The 18,255-nt window shown below is 63.2% G+C and overlaps 1 long non-coding RNA gene across 1 annotated transcript; it reads right to left on the bottom strand.

Annotated features, from left to right (window-relative positions):
* Positions 1-963: 963 nt before the first annotated feature.
* Positions 964-8,598, bottom strand: LOC146395427 (uncharacterized). Its single transcript, XR_014832939.1, has 3 exons — positions 8,403-8,598; positions 1,623-2,283; positions 964-1,084 (listed from the first exon to the last, which is right to left on the bottom strand). It is a non-coding gene; the product is annotated as an uncharacterized LOC146395427 (long non-coding RNA).
* Between the last annotated feature and the right edge of the window lie 9,657 nt (positions 8,599-18,255).

The following is an 18,255-nucleotide window of genomic DNA, read 5'->3' on the forward strand; positions in this document are numbered from 1 at the left end:
ATTCAGTGAGGGGCAGGAACAAGGCGTCTTCTCTCCGTCTCGACGGGCAGCGGCGTCGGGCCCGCCCGTCTGAGCTCGGGCCGGGGCCCTGCTGGCGGGTCAAGGGTCTCACGTTCTCCAGGTGGGGGCGCTTGGCCGAACTTCCTGCCTTTTCATTTTCCAAGTTTCCCTCCTCCCTTGCAGTTAGTCTGACATCTTCACCCCAGCCAGACAGAATATTCCTGTGAGCTTTCTAATGCAAGGAATTTATCTGGTGGAGAACGAAAGATGCCCGCAGGCGGGAAGGCGCCTCTCTCACAGGGAGCTGCTCTGGAGGCCCCCGCCGCTCGCCCTGGGGAGGGAGGTTGAGCAAAATTTGCTAAGCTCTGTGAGCCCACAAGGCCCTGGGCTGGGGGACAATGGGTTAACTGCTTTCCCTGGGGGCCGTGGCTCGGAGGCCCCAGCCCGGCTGTGGGACCTGGGGGCCAGAGGATACAGTTTTGGAAAGAGGGGTCTCTGCCAGAGGGGAAAAGGGTCTGCGCCCCAAAGGGGGGCTGCCGGCCAGCTGCCACCTGCCCGAGGGCTGTGTATTCAAAAGCCACGCGTGCGCGTGTGTGGGAGGCCGTGTGCACATGCTCGCATGTACGGATGCACATGTGCACGTTAGTGTTTTGTGCTGTGTGTTTGTGGTCTCTCCGTGTGCACATGTCGGTGAGTGTACTCGTGTGTGCGTGTGTGCACATCGCCATGTGTGTGCACACGTGGGATGAGTGTATAGGAGTGTGGTGCTCGTGTGTGAGGGTGGCCCGGGCCTGGCACCACCTCCCTCGGAGCCCACAGCCACGTCCTCAGCGTGGGCCCAGCCCGGCTGGCCAACGGCGCCTCCGGGTTGTTTGATGGCAGATGGTGCCGGGACCCGGCTCCCTCTGCGTCAGAGCAGCAAGCGTGGTTTGGTCCCGGGCAGCGCTGGGCACCCACACGGGGGTCCGGTGTGCCGCGGGGGCTTCCGATCTTGAGAAGATTCTGCTTTGCGGTTGGGGGCTTCGGCTTCACGGCTTACACGCCAGGCGACTCTGCTTCTGAGACGGGAACATGCTGGCCAGCCCTGCAGAGTGGAGGGGACAGCGGGTGAGGGCAGGGCTGGAGGTCACTGTGGCCCCACTCTGGACAGGAAGCTTCTGGAAGCTGCTTTCAGGGGCGATGCCAGCCCAGCCCCAGCGCAGACCGCTCCCTTTGGGGACTGTTTACTTTCAGCTGCTGTGTTGGCTTAAATTCACAGCAGCTTCCTGCAGAAACGGACAGAAATCCTGGGCAGGCCCCCACTTTCCTGGTACAGAAACGTTCCTGCTGCATTTTCCGTGTGGATTTCCTGCTGCGGGGGGCGGGGGGAGGGAGGTCACACCACCCACAGGCTGTGTGTCTTGTCAGAACTGGCTCACGTATGCCCTCAGCTCCCATTTTGGTTTTGCTAACAGTGATTATGAGAAACTTTTTTTTGGGCCATGCCCACAGCATGCCAAAGTTCCCAAGTTAGGGATCAAAGCCGCGCCACAGCTGTAACCAGGGCCATGGCGGTGACAATGTCAGGTCCTTAACCCACTGCGCCACCAGGGAGCTCAGAGAAAAGATTTTTGAATACTTACTTTCGTGCTGTTTCCCCAAACATGGGGCGGCCTCACTGTGGAGCCTGAAGCATCTCCCCATCAGGGGCTGAACAGAATGCTTCTGGGTTTTGACAGACTTGTTTTTTAAAAACGGCCCCCAGAGCCTGTTCTCTGTGTCAGGTGTTTGTGGTGACTCCTCGGTGAAACTGGACCACATATCTGATGGACGGTCGCAAGGAGAGGCACCAGCCACTGAGGAGAATCACAACAGTTCTTTCGCAAGAATGTTTCAGGGGCATGCGGTGTGGCCAGTTCAGTGGAAAATCAACCGTGAGCCAGACCTCGTGCCCGAATCAGCCCGCACACATCAGGGAGCCGCAGCAGGAGGAGCAGCGGGTCCTCACAGCTCCGGGCTCGGCGGGACCACAGTGCTGGCGCAGGAGGTGGGCAGCTTTGGAGCCAGACCCACGTTCCGGTCCATCTTTGGCATCGATGAGGCCCCTGCTGCCGCCTGTGGGTGTGTCTGCCCACGGCCCGCTGTGCGTGCAGCTGGTCAGGGCGCTGCACCGCCGCCCCTGCAGGCGCTCGCCCAGCCCTGGGAGGGGGCTGCTCCGGCCCTGGCTCCCTGTGCCACCGTGGGTGTCTCTGCAGAGCCGTCCGACCGTCTCTGTTGCCCAGGATCCACTGAGGCTGGCGTCGGCTGGAAGTGAAGATGGGAAAATGAGACTCTGTGTCTTCTGCCAAGGCAGCATTCCTCCCTAAGCTGTCAGAATCGAAATAATTTTAGAAGCTATTGTTCATCACAAGCTCAATTTCTCACGGTTAAACCCAGCCCTAACAGTCGTCAGAGGATGCTAAATGAGCACGCGAACCACGGGGCCGGGAGGTGGGGGAAGCACAGAAATAGACTCTGCGCAGTGAGCGCAGCGCGGCCACGGCAGCCCCCACACCCCCAGCCGCTGCTCCAGCCACGGCCGCGTGGCCTGGCCTTTGGCTTGGGGCCTGGCGGGCCGTCACACCTGCAAGCCTGCTGGGCTGCCCTCGTCCTGACCGCCTGAGAGGAGGGACACGGGGTCCTGCTTGACGGCCGGGCCGCCTGCAGCTGTCCCCCGTGCCCCCAGGCTTCTTTTTACAGCTGGGCTTTTGTCCGAGGTGGAGCTGGGCCCACCGGTCGACTCTGTGGTTAGGGTGGGGTGGACCCGCCAGACCTCAGGCTCTGTCACGGGCTGTGCGCAGGGTGGGGCTTACCTCCCATCTCCCACATTCCCACGAGGGGCGCCACCCGCTGATGGGCGCACAATGCCAGGCTGTCTTCTCTCCCCCGCGATGGTGCCTGAGATGGGTCTCCCCCCCCCACTTGCTAATACGTTTTGGGGAGAATCTCGTGAGATCGAAGCAGCTTTGCCCCCGCATGCTCGTGCTGGGCTGGGGAGCCGTCTCCCCGGGGAGGCATCCACAGGGCTGACCCCGAGTGTCCTTGGGCAGCTCCTGGGCGTGGCCTGTCTTGGGCTTCAGAATTCACGGGCGCTGGGGCTGGAGGGCTCAGAGGAGGCCCCCTTGCGGGCCTTCTGCCGTGGGTGGTTTTGCTCCCGGGGAAGGGGCTCCCGTCCAGACCCTCCTGGACCCCACATGATGAGGCACACGGGCCCCGGAATGTTCTGGGCGGCTGGACCACCCCTTCCCTGGGTGCTCTGCTACCTTGTGTGGGAGACACCGGCTCAGCATCCAGACCCCTTTCAGTTACATTTTTTGCTCAGACTGGACAACAGTAAACGCTGTTGGAAGCTTTGAACCAGAGGTCAAGTCATGCACTTGACATGTTCTCGCTCCCCCGGGTCATGTACTCGTCTGTCCAGGCCGAGGTCCCTCTATCTTAGTGCAGTTGGCACCTTCCTTTGTCTCGGTTTTGAAACACAAGGGCCAGGGTGTCTTTAGGAAAGGGATGGCTGTGACCCTGTGGGCAAAGCATGGTCAGAAAATGCAGAATTTAAGGTGTTCGGGGTCTGCTTAGGATGTACATAAATAGCAATTTTGTTTTGCCCTCTGGGTGTGGGGGGAGCCAGAGCAGTCATGATGCACCGCATGCGTCAGAGGCGCAACTGTAGGAGCAGGGCCACCGGGAGGCCATGGGAGGTGTTCCCTCTTCGAGCTTGAGTGAGCAGGCGTGTCCTCGGGGCAGGATGGTCCACTGGCCCTGACCCCCCACACACACCCATCAGACAGCCTTGAACAGTGGCCCTTGCCGGGAGGGAGCTGCTGTGCTGGCCCTTCTCACGGGAGCATGTGTCCAGCTCGGACCCCGGCCAGCACCGATGCCGCAGCAGCCAAGGCGATTGCTCTGCTCAGGTTCTGCCAAACCAGGACTGAAACACGTCACACATAAGCGAAGGGTCCCCTGCCTCCAAGAGTTCAGACGTTCTTACCGGATGTGGAGAGACAGAGGAGGGGAGGCACAGCCCCCTCCCCGTGGGGCTTAGGGTGGGGAGGGGCGGGATGCCCAAGGGAACAGCCCCCCGACCCAACCATGGTCACGATGTAGGGACACTGGGGGAAGCGTTGGAGGGGAGCAGGGCAGCAGCTCTGAGCAGGGGAGCAGAAAGGGCTCCCAGGACAGTGACAGTGGGGCCCAGACTTGACGGAGGAGGGGGAGTGAGGCTCTCGGGCACAGGGACCCTGGAGTGCTGACTGCCACCTGCTCCTGGCCCTGGGCTCCCGTTGAGAGATGCTGGGGCAGGTGGAGGGGGCCGCAGAGCCCCTCACACCGATTCCCTGGTGCCTAAGGTGGTTTCCTGACTTCTCACCACCCGCTCTGCCCCCCACCCCCCGGCTTCCCTCCTTCCCTCCCTCCCCCGGGAGCAGCCTGGCCTGCCTGATGTCTGGGTGGGTGGAAGGGACGAAGGGGTGCGGCCTCCTGGTGCTGTCATACCTCTTGCTGGAGGTGGTGGGAGCGGCAGAGCTGGGAACCCCATTGGTGCAACCGTGGCCTGTCCCCCTCCCCCCATGTCTGTTCATTTCTTCACCTGCCCCCTCCCTGCGCCCCCAGCCCCCAGCACAGCACCAGCTCTAATGCTAAGAGCCAGACCCCCGACAGGGATGTGACAGCCCAGCTCTCCCTCCTCTCCGGGCCCCCTGCCCCCCCACCCCCCATTCTGAGATGCTCAGCAAGGCAAAGGGCAGGGAGGGGCCTGCAGTGGTCAGGACGGGGCAGGTGCCGGCTCCCAGGCCCCACATCCCGGCTCTGAGACCACCTGCTTCCCTGGGGCCCAGAGGCACTGTGGCCTCCGGGTGGGCAGCACAGAGAAAGGCTTTAGCAGAAAGAGCAGCCGGGGGTGCCAGTGGCAGTGCTGGAACCTCAGCCCTTTCCTGCCCCCAAGGGATCTCCTGGGAAGAAGGACGGGATTTTCTGGGATGAGCCAGTTTCTGAGGGTCAGGAAGCAGGGACCCCCATCCTGGGGTGGGAGAGGTGGGACCCTGGAGGGCAGGCATCGCCCTCTGAAGGAGGACAGACAGGAGGCCAGGACGAGGGATGGAGGAGGCCGGACACTGGCGGGGGGGGCGGCACGTGTCAGATTCCTGGGGAGCAGGTGGACGAGCTGATGCCTCTGTAAGGCGAACAAGGGAAAGGAGCGCCCCCCCCCCCGGGAGGGGGCAGAGGCCCCCAGACCCCTGGGCCCACTTCCTGTGGCTGTCCCCTCCTCCCCAGCCTGTGGAGCCTGGCCCAGGATTGCAGAGTGGAGAGGCCAGCCTGCTGGTCCCCCAGCTGCACCTGGAGTGGTGATGAGGGAGCAGAGGGAGCTGGTCCTCGGCTGGGAGGGGACGGGAGGGGACGTCCCCTGGGCCAGGAGCCTGGCGTTGGCAGAGCCACGTTTGGACGTAACTGTCGGGGTTCACAGAGCATAAGGGAGCTTGGCTGAGCTGCCGGGATGGGTGGCGGGCACAGAACCACAGCCCTAAAATAAGGAGGAAACGTCTTGCGGCCACCACCACTCGGGCGTCACCGCTTTGGGCTCATGGGCGTGGCGCCAACGCCTTCCTAGGAGGCGGGACGTGGACGGAGGGCCAGGCCCCCGCCACCAGTGGAGCTGCCTGTCACTGCAGGTGGCAGCTGGGGCGGGGGGCACAGGGAGCCCTCCCCCGCCTTACAGTCACACTCAGCTTCTAAGGGCAGCTCGTCTGGCCCGTCCAGGAGCTCTGGGCTTCTAGAGTCTGCGGTTAGAGGCCTGTTAAAATGTGGGCCCAGGGAGGCTCCTGCTGCCCCAGGGAGCTGAGCTGTGGTCATGCACAGGCCACGAAGGACAGCCAGCCTGAGGGAGGACACGGAGTGTCCCTGCTCGGCTGTTGGCAGGGCTACTGCAGCCATCCTGCCTCACCTCTCACTGCAGAGCACCGGGCCCTGTGCCCACTGTCCCCGGGGCACCGAGCTGGCCTGGCCCGCTGTTCATAGTGCTGGGGCCCGGCCAGGATGGCTCCGGACCCGGCGGCTCTCTCCACGGTGCTGAAGCCACAGCGTTCAGCCTGGAGAGCCTGGAGCGGGCTCTGCCGATCTTGACCTAACGCATTCTGAGTTACGGCTCTGCTGTGTGTCTTTGGGACAGAAGTCTCTTTACTAACCTTGCTCAGACCTTGAGCTACCCCGCCACATCCTTGATCCACTCCCTCCCCCTTCCCCTCCCCCCTCCCCATAGCACTTCCCCAAAGTGAGAGAAGGGCACCCTTCCTCCGCCTGGCCCGGAGAAAAGGCTCTGTGATGGCCAAGCTCGTCCTGACCCCGAGAGTGGGGTTCCGGCAGAGCCATGGACCCTGGGCACCGCTCGGTATAACCCACACAGGAGGCCTGTGTTCTCTCTCGACTGGCCCTGACCCTGAGTTTACGCTGAGACACGGAGGCCCGGGAGGCAAGGCCGTGCCCTCTGCTCCCCACCCCACCCCACTTAGTGTAACCGAATATTCAGTTGAATAACCGCTTATACATTCTTTGAAACCAACGCCAGGCCGTTTGCCTGCATCTGGAACTCTACTTTGGGAGGAAAAACATGAGCTGGTTAGAGTGGCTCTGTTCCAGGTGGTGGGCACCACATCTGGTAGGCATGAGCCCACACCTGTCACAGCTTCCTCCCTGGTCCTTGTCACTGGTGGGGGACAGATGCAGTGCGGGGAGGTGGGCACAGGGGCCCAGGCCTGAGCGAGGGCTGGGGGACAGAGGCAGCCCAAAGCAGGCGCACTGCGGGGTGCAGGGAGCTGCCAGCCAGACGGAGCCTGAAGGGAGGGGAAACAGCCAGCGTGGGCGGCAAGGGTGTGGGCCCGACTCTTCCTGACAGTGGGGAGGCTGGCTCTGCCGCCGAGGGTGATCTCGGAGGACTCAGAAGATGGGAGAGCTTCCTTCTGAGCTGTTATTCACGCCTCAGTCTCCCCATCTGTAAATTGGCTCAGGGACCCATTGCTGTGAACTGGTCCCAGGCCAGCGCTCATGGTCCCCCCGCAGGCAGCTAGGTCAAGGCCGCAGCAGGGCCCTGGGGCTGGGAGCCCCTTGGTCTGCTCTCCCAGGGCAGTGGCAAGCGACACTGTCCCCACACCGGGAACATCAGCCAGGTCTTTGCGAGGCCTGCCTCAGCCCCTGCCCTGCAGAGGTCAGGTGCGGGAGGCTGGTGGGAACCAGATTTCCCTTCCTGGGGAGAGACAGCCTCCCAACCCCAAGGCAGGGGGGCTGACCTGTCGCCTTTCCAGTGGCAGGCGGGAAAGCTAGTGCGTGAGAGAGAGCGATGGCATGGAGGGCCCCTGGCAGCGTTTCCTGATGTGTGTGTGTGGGTGGGAGGGGACCTGACGTGTACGTGGGGGTGGGGAAGGCCCCCTCCCACACACACACACACACACACACGTGCACGCCAAAAGGTCACAGACAAGCCCCTGCTAATCTAAGGTCAGTGCTGATGAGACACCGGTGACAAAATACAAGATAAGCAAGACAGGCTGTTCCCTCCATCAGAGGAGCCAGTGGGGTCCTGGCCCCACCACCTCCCACAGACGCAGGGTCAGGGCTCAGGGCTCTGCTGGAGTCACCAGGGCAGACCCTGAGGGTCTAGGCTCTGGAAATGATACCAACTAGCAGGCTGCAAAGACTGGTTCTGAAACAAGGCGGGTGTTACTGAGCTCTCCGTGGAGCTCATATTTTCGTGAAACAGCGCTTTTTTTTTTTTTTTTTTTTTTTTTTTTTGTCTTTTTGCTATTTCTTGTGCCCCTCCCGTGGCATATGGAGGTTCCCAGGCTAGGGGTCGAATCGGAGCTGTAGCCACCAGCCTACGCCAGAGCCACAGCAACGCAAGATCCAGGCAGCGTCTGCAACCTACACCACAGCTCACAGCAATGCCGGATCGTTAACCCACGGAGCAAGGGCAGGGCCCGAACCTGCAACCTCATGGTTCCTAGTCGGATTCGTTAACCACTCACTGAGCCACGACGGGAACTCCCGAAACAGCGCTTTTGATAGGGCGCTCTTTCACGGGGGTAGAGGGGAGCTGCAGCCCACAAGTGCATGCAGTAGGTGCCAAGCCCTGGGCCAGGCTCCGTGGAGGACTCCCAGCAGGCTCCAGGCTACCCCAGTGTGGGCTGGTCAGCCAAGCTGCCTTGGCAGCTTGCTGTGTATCCAACCCCCCCACTCCCTACCCCCAAAGTGCCGCTTCCACCGCCCCTCCCCCACCGTGGCCTCCTCTCCCGCCCCTCCCCTCTCTCTCTCCCAGGTCTCCCATCATCTTGACTGCAGGTGGGCACGGCCCTGCCTCCTTGCCCCCGCCTCCCCCACGACTCCCAGACGCCCAGGCCCACCTTCCTCAAATGCTGCCTCCATCCAGTCGCAGGACCGTCGCGGCCACACGGGACAGGACAGATGCCTGGGCGGGTCTCCGCCCCGGAGAGGTTAGGAGACGGAGTCACAGCCCGGTTGAGCCTGAACCAAGCGACGATTTGCCCCCAAGTACCGTTTCCTTGCAGAATGATCCCGAGAAAGCGCAGGCTCTGCGGCGTGGGATCCATGCACGTGGGTCAGGATAGGAACCTAAGATGTGCGCCTCCGCCGAGGCCCCGCCCCCGGCCCCGGCCCCGCCCACAAGGCCTACCCACCTCCCCAGCCCCGCCCCTTCCCAGCTCTGCCCCGCCCCCCTCCTCCGCTGCTGGAGAGTCACGCCGTTCCTTTCCCAGCATCCCCTGCAGGACTTGCTCCCCCGCAGATGCAGGCCGAGGCCCCATTGGCTGTTGGATTGTCGGATCTCATGGCCCGTGGTCAGCGTAGACCCGCGAGGCCCCTCCATGCTGCCTGTGTGTGTCCACTGTCCCACCCTGGGTCATCACCGGTCATTTCTGAACTTCGTCCTTGGAGCAGTCATTTAAGCATCAGGGCTGGCCCTGATCCTGCAAAGCAGGGGCCACCACACCACTGACTCTGCGGGCCTGGCCCAGTGCCCACAGACACCCTCCCACCCCCAGCCCTGCAGACTGGACGAGATGCATTCTAGGATGGCCTGGCACAGAACTTTGCACACGCAGGTGTGGGCTGGGGTCCCGCCTGCCCTCCCAGCCTGAGTCTCACAGGGAGGGGGACCCGGAGGCCCCAGAGGAGAGGGAGGGGCAGTCAGGGGCACAGGGCCCCACAGGCAGGCCAGTGGGCAGCAGAGCAGAAGCAAAGGAGACTGTCCAGGAGACGGACAGGCGGGAACACAGCTGTGAGCCAGTGCAGGGCCTGCGTGGCAGTGGAGGGACCTCCGGTCACAGTGAGGGCCGGGCCAGCGGGAAGCTGATGGGGAAACTCCAACCTGTCCTTTCACTCAGCTCTCGGGGAGGCGGGCCATGCCCAGGACGCCACAGCCTGGGCAGCACGCAGGGTATCTTCCAAGACGGGCCGGGGTGCCAGGGGGGCTGCACCCCAGAGGCAGGTCCAGTCCCACCGTATGACAGGACAAGCGGAGGTGCAGTGAAGGCCCTGCCTGCTGGCTCCCTGCGTGCATGTTGGGGGCTCACAGAGTGGCCGGCGGGACCTAGCGGGGGGCGGGGGATGAGGTTGGTTCAGGGAATAGCCTGGGTCCCCGACACTCTGATGTTCCAGGTTCAGGGGGGCGGGGGGGGGGAGTCTGCTGTCTCTCCTGTGTCCCCTGAAACGCAGCTGCTGTCGGGGGGGGGGGCGTGAGCAGCACCGCACCCCCAGAGGGAGGGGAGGCATTGCTGCCAGGACCCGCCGGGCGGGCCTGGAGCCACCAAGAGGGAGGGCAGCCTGAGGGAAGTGCCCGAGCCAGGCCCCTTTCTACCAACTCAGAAACCAGAGGAGAAGCCATTCAGGTGCCTCGATTTCTCTGATAAACGTCAAAATATGTAAATACCGAGCCCTTTCCCTTCGCCACTAAAACAAATGGAAAGCACGTTTATTAGCATAGAGATGAGTTTAATCAAATCAGCCGGAGTACCAATTAGCTACAGGAAGTGCAATGAGCTGGGGATTAATCGGCAGCACAGTAGAGTAGCTAGTAGCTGTCTGCCTCACGGCCACACGCCCTCCCCGCCCCCCCACGGCCACTACCAGGCTCCCTGGCAGCCGATCTTTCCCTTTGCAGGAGCTCTGAGCAGGGACCACGGGGACCACCAGACAGCCCCTCAAACCCCTGGGGGACAGGCTGTGGTCACCTGGGGGGGGGCAGGCCCACAAGGTCTAAGCGAGACCAGTTCCACGGGGGCCCGGGGATGGGGGCCTGAGATGCTCGGACAGCATGGGGCAGACCGGCTTCGGGGGTGCTCAGGAAGGGCCCCCCAGGGTGACTCCAAGGTGGCAGAGGGACAAAAGGGCCTGGCCTGGGGCAGCTCGGGTCTGGGGGCTGTCCTGCTCTCAGGGCTCCTCCATTGAGGGAACGCCCCCCCCACGCCCCGATCCCAGGGGAGCATGGGGATTGGAGACCCGCAGTCCCTACCTGAGCCGAGGGTCATCTTAGGGTCCCTGTCACCCCTTGTGTCTTTGAGTCAAGGGGAGTCTCAGGACCCTGGAAACCAGCAGGATGGAGAGGTGACATCTTGGGACAGCTTGCAGACGCGTGGGGATGCGGCTGGAACTTGAGGGCACTCTTCTCAGGCTAACTTTAAAGTGACTGTGATCTATTTGCACGACTGGCCAAAGCAAAGCGGGCAGTTTTAAGTCAGAGGGGCTGGAAGCCAAATGAGGCCTCAACATTTTTCCTTTTATGTTTCGAGGCAAAGAAATGATGGACAAGGATTAAAAACACCGCATTCCCTGTGATAACCCAAAGTCAGACACTTCATCCTGTTTTTGGTTTTCTGTTTTTTTTCTCTCTAAGATGCACCCGCGGCATATGGAGGTTCCCAGGCTCGGGGCCAAATGGGAGCTGCAGCTGCCAGCCTGCACCACAGCCACAGCAATGCAGGACCCGAGCCACATCCATCACCTAGGCTGCAGCTCACAGCAACGCCGGATTCTTAAGCCACTGAGCGCAGCCAAGGGTGAACCCACATCCTCACAGGTACTATGTCAGGTTCTTAACTCGCTGAGCCACAGCAGGAACTCCTTATCCTGTTTTGTTTGTTTGTTTGATCTTTTTAGGGCTGCACCCGAGGCATATGGAGGTTGAATCGGAGCTGTAGCTGCTGGCCGACAGCACAACCACAGCAACACCAGATCCGGACCAGTCTGCGACCTACACCACAGCTCATGGCAACACTGGATCTTTAACCCACTGAGCGAGGCCAGGGATTGAACCTGCGTCCTCATGGATGCTAGTCAGATTTGCTTCTGCTGAGCCAGAACAGGAACTCCTTATCATGTTGGTTTTAAGGAAGCATAAAGCCTCAAGGACACGACAAACTAACCCTCAAAGCCAAAGAGGTGACCATTCACTGTCCTTTGTTTTTGACGCCCGCGGGCTCGTTTTCAAGGCCCGGTATTTAGAAGGTCATTTGGGCCCTCGGCTCTCAGGCCGTCCCTCCCTCCTGCCAAGCCAGCTTCTCTCCTGTGCTGCTGGCGACGATGATGATGGGGAAAAAAAAATAGCAGCTATTTTCACCAGACTCCTGCCACATGCCACAGCTGGCCCATGCCCTGCCTACAGGTGTCCCCGTTATCTGTTGCTGTGTAACATCCCACCCCAAAGGTAAGGGCTTAAAAAATGATGGTTTGCTGTGATCAGGAGTCGGGTGCGGGCCAGCTCAGAGCGCTCAGCTCCTTCCTCTCGGGGTGTGAGCTGGGGCAGCTGGACTCGGCCTGCAGGACCCCCCCCACCCCTGCCCCGCCCCGCCCCCTCAAGGTGGCGCCCCCTTGTGGTTGGTGAGGCGGCACCAGCTGTCAGTTGAGCTCCCGCACAGCCTGGCCACTGGGTTCCAAGGGCGAGCGCCCCAGGGCACGGGACATGGGACACTGCGGGGTCCGTAAGGCCTGGGCCTGGTGCCTGGCACAGCGCCCGACACCAGGTTCAGGAGGAGGAGGAATACGCCCGACGTGCGGCGTCCTCCGGGGAGGAGTTCACGTTATTGGGAGGCCTGCGATTATTCCCAGCCCTCCACCCGCTAAACCCTCTGAGTCTCCAAGCAACATGGTCAGGGCCTCAGGCGGCCCCAGCGCCCTCGGGCGCAATTTCCTCTCGCCCGGTTGCTGGTCTCCGCCACCTCCCCCCGCCCCAGACCCTCCTCCGAGGGTCTGCCTCGCCCACAGTCTCCTCGGGGCGCAGGTCCCAGAGCTGGTGCCCAGGTACCAACACCTGAACCACCCCTTCAGCTGAGAGACCTGAGAGGCTGGCAGGCCTCAGGGAGGACCGCCCATGACCCCGCGTGGCCTCAGCGGGGGCCTTCATGTGGCCCCAGCTCCAGGTCGGGGGACGTCTGGCCACCTGGCCTGCGCCTGGGCGTCCTCCCGGCGTGGGGCCGGGGTCGAAAGGCCAGGGTCCCGGGAGGAGGGGGAAGCTGGTGGCCTTCTCCTGCAAGGCTCAGAAGTCGCAGTGCGCCTCCCGCAGCAGCCACGAGCCCCCCAGGGTCGCGTGGGGAGCGTAGACCTCAGGGCCCATCCAGGGGTCAGGGTCCCCCCACAGCGAGAGCAGCCTGCGGCTGGGGGACCTCACCAGGAGTCTGTGGCATGTCCCATCCACCAGCCGCTCGCTTCTCACCCAGCTGCCTGTCCTGCCGTCATCCCAGAGCGGCTGCGGTTCAAACCCGCCTCTGCCCGGCGGGGGCTGTAGGCCCAGTGTGAGGGAGGGCGCCTGCCGAAGCCCCTCTCATTCCAGTGGGCTTTGCACCAACTTGGCTTTGCCAGTGTAAACAGCAAGTCACTGGCAGACTGGCAGTCTTCCTGCTCAGCACCTGCCTAGGAACCAAGGAGAAGAGGGGTCGCCCCGAGTCCCCACTGGAGGCCGCCCCCGGGGCCGAGTGGAGAGACAGACCCTCGTCCTCACTGAGGGCCCCACCTGGCCCAGGTGCCCCCTGGGGAAGAGCCAGTCAGGCCTCCGGGCACCACTTCCTGCTCCTCGGCCGTGAGCAGCCAGCTTCCCACGCGCTGCCACAGGCACCAAGCTCTCTGCTGGCGGAGGGGTTGCCTGGCGGGGCGGGGAGCCCGGGCTGGATGGGCCCTCGGGGTGAGGGGCCCTGGGCTGGCTGTGGCGGCCATGGCTCTTCGTCTCATCTGTCCTTGGCAGGGGCGGCCTCTTTGCACATCCTGGGCCTGCAGGGGACAGATTTGGTTTCTAGGAGGGTTTCTCAGGGTGAAGAAGAGGGACCCCCCACGTAAGCCCGTGGATGCTTCTCCCAATCCTGCAGAGCCCAGAGGGATCTCGGAGGCTCTGTGGCCGGGGCAGGCCCTTTGACCTCAGGGCCGTTGCACCTGCTGTCCCCTCTGCTTGTCTGGCTTTCTCAGGGGCACACAGGACCTCCACCAGCTCGCAAGTCATTCGTGTGGTTTTTCGTGTACCAGACGCCTGCATTTTTCACAGACCCCAAAGCCAGATTCCACGGGTCACTTTCAGCGAATCCAGACTTCAGGTGATGTCCTTTTGCGAAAGAGCCGTCGCGTGAGCAAAGTGTGTGGGCCCTGAAGCCCTGGGAACGATCTGAGTGAGACGGGCCTGTGCTTCTGAGGCTCCGTGGCCCCAGCTCCGTCTCACTCTGCCCGGTTCCGCCCCTCAGAGCCGTTGTCCTCTCAGCAGGCACCTGCTGTGCGGGGGGCAGAAGGGGGATCGCGGGGCCCTGCCCGAAGCAGGCTCTGCCCTCTTTCGGGAAGTGAGGCCCCGGAGACCGAGCACTGGTGTGCTGCGGCTCAGCTGGCGGGACAAAGCTAAGCCCTGGTCCCCAGTCCGTGCCCTAGGTGGGGGCGCCTGTGTCTTCTCTGTGGTTTTAAACACTTCCGGGGGCCCCGTGTGGCTCAGCAGTAACGAACCTGACTAGTATCCATGAGGACATGGGTTTGATCCCTGGCCTCGCTCAGTGGGTTAAGGATCTGTCATTGCCATGAGCTGCGGTGTGAGTCGCAGACGCAGCTCGGATCCCGCATTGCTGTGGCTGTGGTGTGGGCAGCTGCAGCTCCAATTCCACCCCTAGCCTGGGAACTTCCATATGCTGCAGGTGCGGCCCTAAAAAGACCAATAAATCAATCAAATAGCAAACCCTTCCCAGCTCGAGGCCCTGACCCTCCTGCCCGAGGGTTGGGGGAAGGGAACATCAGCGGGTCGATGGGTCGGGTTCATGGGGGGGGACGAACCTTGTCAGGTGAGTTGTCCCCCCCCACCATGCTCAGAGGTGGGGGAACTGAAACTCCGGGCCAGCCCTGACAGGAGCCTCAGCATCTCCTGCAGGGAGCCCAGTCCCTCCGTTTCCTGAGGGCTAACGTGGAACCTGCCTCCCCAGACAGCGGCTTGGGTGCTGAGGGGAGAAGTGCCGGCTGTTCCTTCGGCTCTTTGGGGGGAAGAGGTGCTTTGGGGCGGGGGCGGGAGCCCCCTTCTGCCACCTTCCAGGAGCCTCCTTCCAATGCCTGTGATTTCAGCGGGGAAAGAAGAGGAATCTTTTTGATTAAAGGGGTCAGACGCATGTTGGCCGGGCCCTGGAGGCCCATCTCACTCTCTAGTCTCTGCCCAGTGCCCTGCTGGCACTGCTGTCACGTTCCATCTCCGGGGGTGCCCAGGAAGCAGTGGCCTCGGCCCGCCTGCGCTGGCCCTGGGCTAACACCGCTGGGGGCAGGGGGCGGGGGGGGGGTCTCAGCTGGGGGACGATGAAGAGAAAACACCGAATGCCCCTCAGCGGGCTGATTCAGAACATCCCCGGCGGCCGGCGCCTGGAGCCGAGGCAGGGCAGTGGCTCTGCAGGGCAAGGACGCGCCTGCTCCACGGTCACGGCCTGAGCAGCCCGCACCCCACATTTCTCCATTCACAAGTCCGAACACGATTTGTCCTCGTGTCAGCTCCGCTGTGCAGCCAGGCTGCTGGACACCAGATGTGCTGTCGCCTGCTGGGCCCGTCCACGGCGGGGTGGGGGCAGGGCTGTGGGAAGGGGGCTGCAAGGCCCCAGATCACCCTCAGGCCTGGTGCCACTCCCCACTTGTTGGTGGCTGGGTGGGCACAACTCCCATCTGTAAGTGGCAGAGGGTCCTGTCACAGGTGCACGTGGCTGCGGGGCCCAGGGTCAGGTGGGTGGCTCTCTCACCCTGGGGGTGTCAGGGGGGCTGCTTGGGGAAGCTGCCCGCTACTCAGACCCAGAGGGTAGAAGCCCGCTGAAGCTCGCAAAGGGGAAGGAAACAGATGTAAACACACCTGAGTGGCCGCAGGAGCTAGAACCCTGAAGCCAGGTGGGGACAGAGCAGAGAGGGCAGGGCCGCAAGTAGGCGAGTAGGCGACATCTGAGCTGAGACCCAAGAGCCGAGAAGGGGTGTGTCACGGAACCGCAGGTGCCTCGGTCCTGAGGCAGCGAGGAGGGAGGCGCAAGCCAGACTGGGACCAGGGAAGAGAACCTTGTGGGACTTGCTCCAAGTTGGCGGGGACCGGCTGGAGGCCTCGGAGTGGGAGCAGTGACATGACCCACACTGGGGATGAAAAGGCCAATCTGGCTGCTTCTGGAGAGCAGAGCCCAGGCCGGAGGCCAGGGGGCCGCAGGTGAGCGCAGGTGAGGCCGAGCCGGCAGGTGCCCCTCGTGGTTGGGAGAACTGCTGCTGCTTGAGGTTCAGAGGGGAACTTGGACTGGGGTTCAGACGCTGTCAGACTCCGGGGCGGCCCCAGGGGCCCACGCAGCCCGGGGGACCTGGAGGACCTGGCACTGGAGGGTGGGCCGTCCAGGGTTTGCGGGTCAGGGAAATGGGGAGGGAGCGGCCTCTGCTGGCGGCTCACGGCTGAGACCCTTCTCCGGGTTGAGTCGCAGGATCAGCCCGAGCCCCACGACTTTTCAGCATGGGGGACAGAGGCCTCGCCCCAGTCTCAGTTGGGACAGGCCCTGAACGTCATCGGACACCAGAGCTCCCCGTGGGGCAGCGGCCTCTGTGTGGCTTCTCCCCTGCCCGCCCTGCCCCCCAGGGTGGTGGCAGGAACCCCTTCACGGGACTGAGTGTAACCTTTCTGGAAATGGGGTCCTTGCAGATGTAACTAGGTAAGATGAGGCCGCCTGGAGTTCCCGCTGTGGCTTAGCGATAGAATCCGTGAGGACGCGGGTTTGATCCCTGGCCTCGCTCAGGGGGTTAAGGATCTGGGGCTGCTGTGGCCGTGGCAGGCTGGCAGCTGCAGCCCGACTTGACATCTAGTCTGGGAACCAACATATGATGAGGCTGCCTGCAGGGCCGGACCCTTCACCCAACGACAGGGTCTTTGTGAGGGCCGCAGAGACAGACTCGGGCACAGGGAGGTCTGTCCTCCACGGAGCCTCCCGGAGGACCCACCCTGTGACACCCCCAGAACCGGGAGAGAACTGGATGTGTTCATCTGAGCCCAGGCCGTGGGCCCCAGGGACACCGCCGCCCCAGTCACCCCCGCCCCCGCCCACAGCAAAACTCGTCTCAGCGTCGGGGGCCAGGCTGACCCCAGAGCAAGGGCAGGCAGGTCCCCCTGGGCGGGGGGTGGGCAGAGAGACAGCCTCGGGGGAGTGAGGTGTCCTCCTGGGGTGACTGAGAGGAGAGGTGCCGCCCCTGAGCTCCAGCGGGCGACCTGGGCCAGGAGCACGGCGGCCACAGCAGGGCTGAAGAGGGGGGCCCCGTGCAGTCCCAGAAGCAGGCCCCCGACTCCAGGGCAGGCACCCCACAAAGAAGAGGCTCGAATGGGCTGGTGTTCTGGACCTTCAGGCTCTCGGGCTCTGTCCTGAGCCTCCTCCTCCTCTGCTTGGCCCAGAGGCTGACCGGCCAGCTGAGATGGGGCCCGACTGGATGGCGGCCACGGGGAATGGAGGCACGTGCCCACGTGGGTCTGTGCCCCTCACCCAGGCGTCCAAGGCTGCTGAGTGGCCATGGTGGCTAAGAGCTGGATTCTGGGTGACATCCGAGGCCTTTCCCCTGGGACCCCCGCCCGCGTTCCAGCGAGGGAGATGGGCCTCCCACCCTCCACCGCCCTGGGGCTGCTTCTCAGAAGTCGCTCGAATTCAGGAGGCCGGTGGCTTTCCCAGGGTCACCCTGTCATCCAGGGGTCCCCAGGGTGACAGCAGCATCACCCCGCCCCCCACTCCCCTCGGCCTTCCCTGGGTGGGGGAGGAACAGCGAAGAGCCGGCTCAGAGGGGAGGCTTGGTGGGAACCAGCCCCCCTTGTGCAGAGACCACCCCTCTCAACTTCCTCCAGTTTCCCGCGAAAATGTCCCCAAGCACCCCTCGGGGCTGGCCTCTCTCTGCTTTGCCAAACGAGCCCGTTTCAGGCTGGTGGATCTGCTTTGTGTGGCTTGGGCTGGGGCACGTTTCTGTTCATCCTGGCCCCTCCCGGAGGCCACCTGACTGTCCCGATTTCAGGAGCACCCGAGGGAAGCTGGCCCAAGGCGGGTGCTGGAAGGGCCCAGGTGGACGAGCTCTTCCACCAGCTATGTCCAGGGCCGGCCTCCAGGGCTCCCAGGGGCGGGGATCTGAGGTCTGTGCTAAGGCCAGGGAGGTGCCCCCACCGCCGACCTCAGCCAGATGGTCCCTGCTCTCGCCTGCCGAGACCCTCCAGGCCACCAGCACGGGGAGCCAGGTGGGCGACCCGGTTCTCGTGCGGCATGTGGCCCTCCGGCCAGGCCACGGACACTGCAGGCAGCCTGCCGTGCGGGGAGGGGGCCCCACCCTGGGGTTGCACGTGGTCTCCTGTCCCCCAGCTCTGCAGGCCCTGGGACGTCCCTCCACACTGCGACACCACCCCCCGGATTTCACCACTCCGAGGCTTGGAAGCTGCTGGCCCAGCCCGGCCTGGAGCTCTCTCCTGATTCTACGGTGAGCTTCGCTAATAAACCGGTTAAGGTGTATGCTAATCGTGTTATTATCAATGTGTCGTCAAGGACCCGCTTCCCTTCTAATCTCAGGGCCCACCAGTCTCTCAGCCTCAAGGTGCCTCCCTGTGAGTCTCTGTGCCCCGCGTGTGTCCCCGTGTATCAGTGCCCCGCGTGTGTCCCGTGTATCAGTGCCCCGCGTGTGCACCTAGATCGTGGGGTTTGTGTGCACGTGTCTGTGTGTGTGTTTGTTCCAACCGCACAGAACAGCACCTACCTTTTCAGAATCAGA

This window comes from Sus scrofa, chromosome 17 (assembly GCF_054392235.1).
Source record: "Sus scrofa isolate SSC_HxYL_T2T_F1_AM1 chromosome 17, Sscrofa_HxYL_maternal_Yorkshire_Landrace_v2.0, whole genome shotgun sequence".
Classification (NCBI taxonomy): Eukaryota; Metazoa; Chordata; class Mammalia; order Artiodactyla; family Suidae; genus Sus; species Sus scrofa.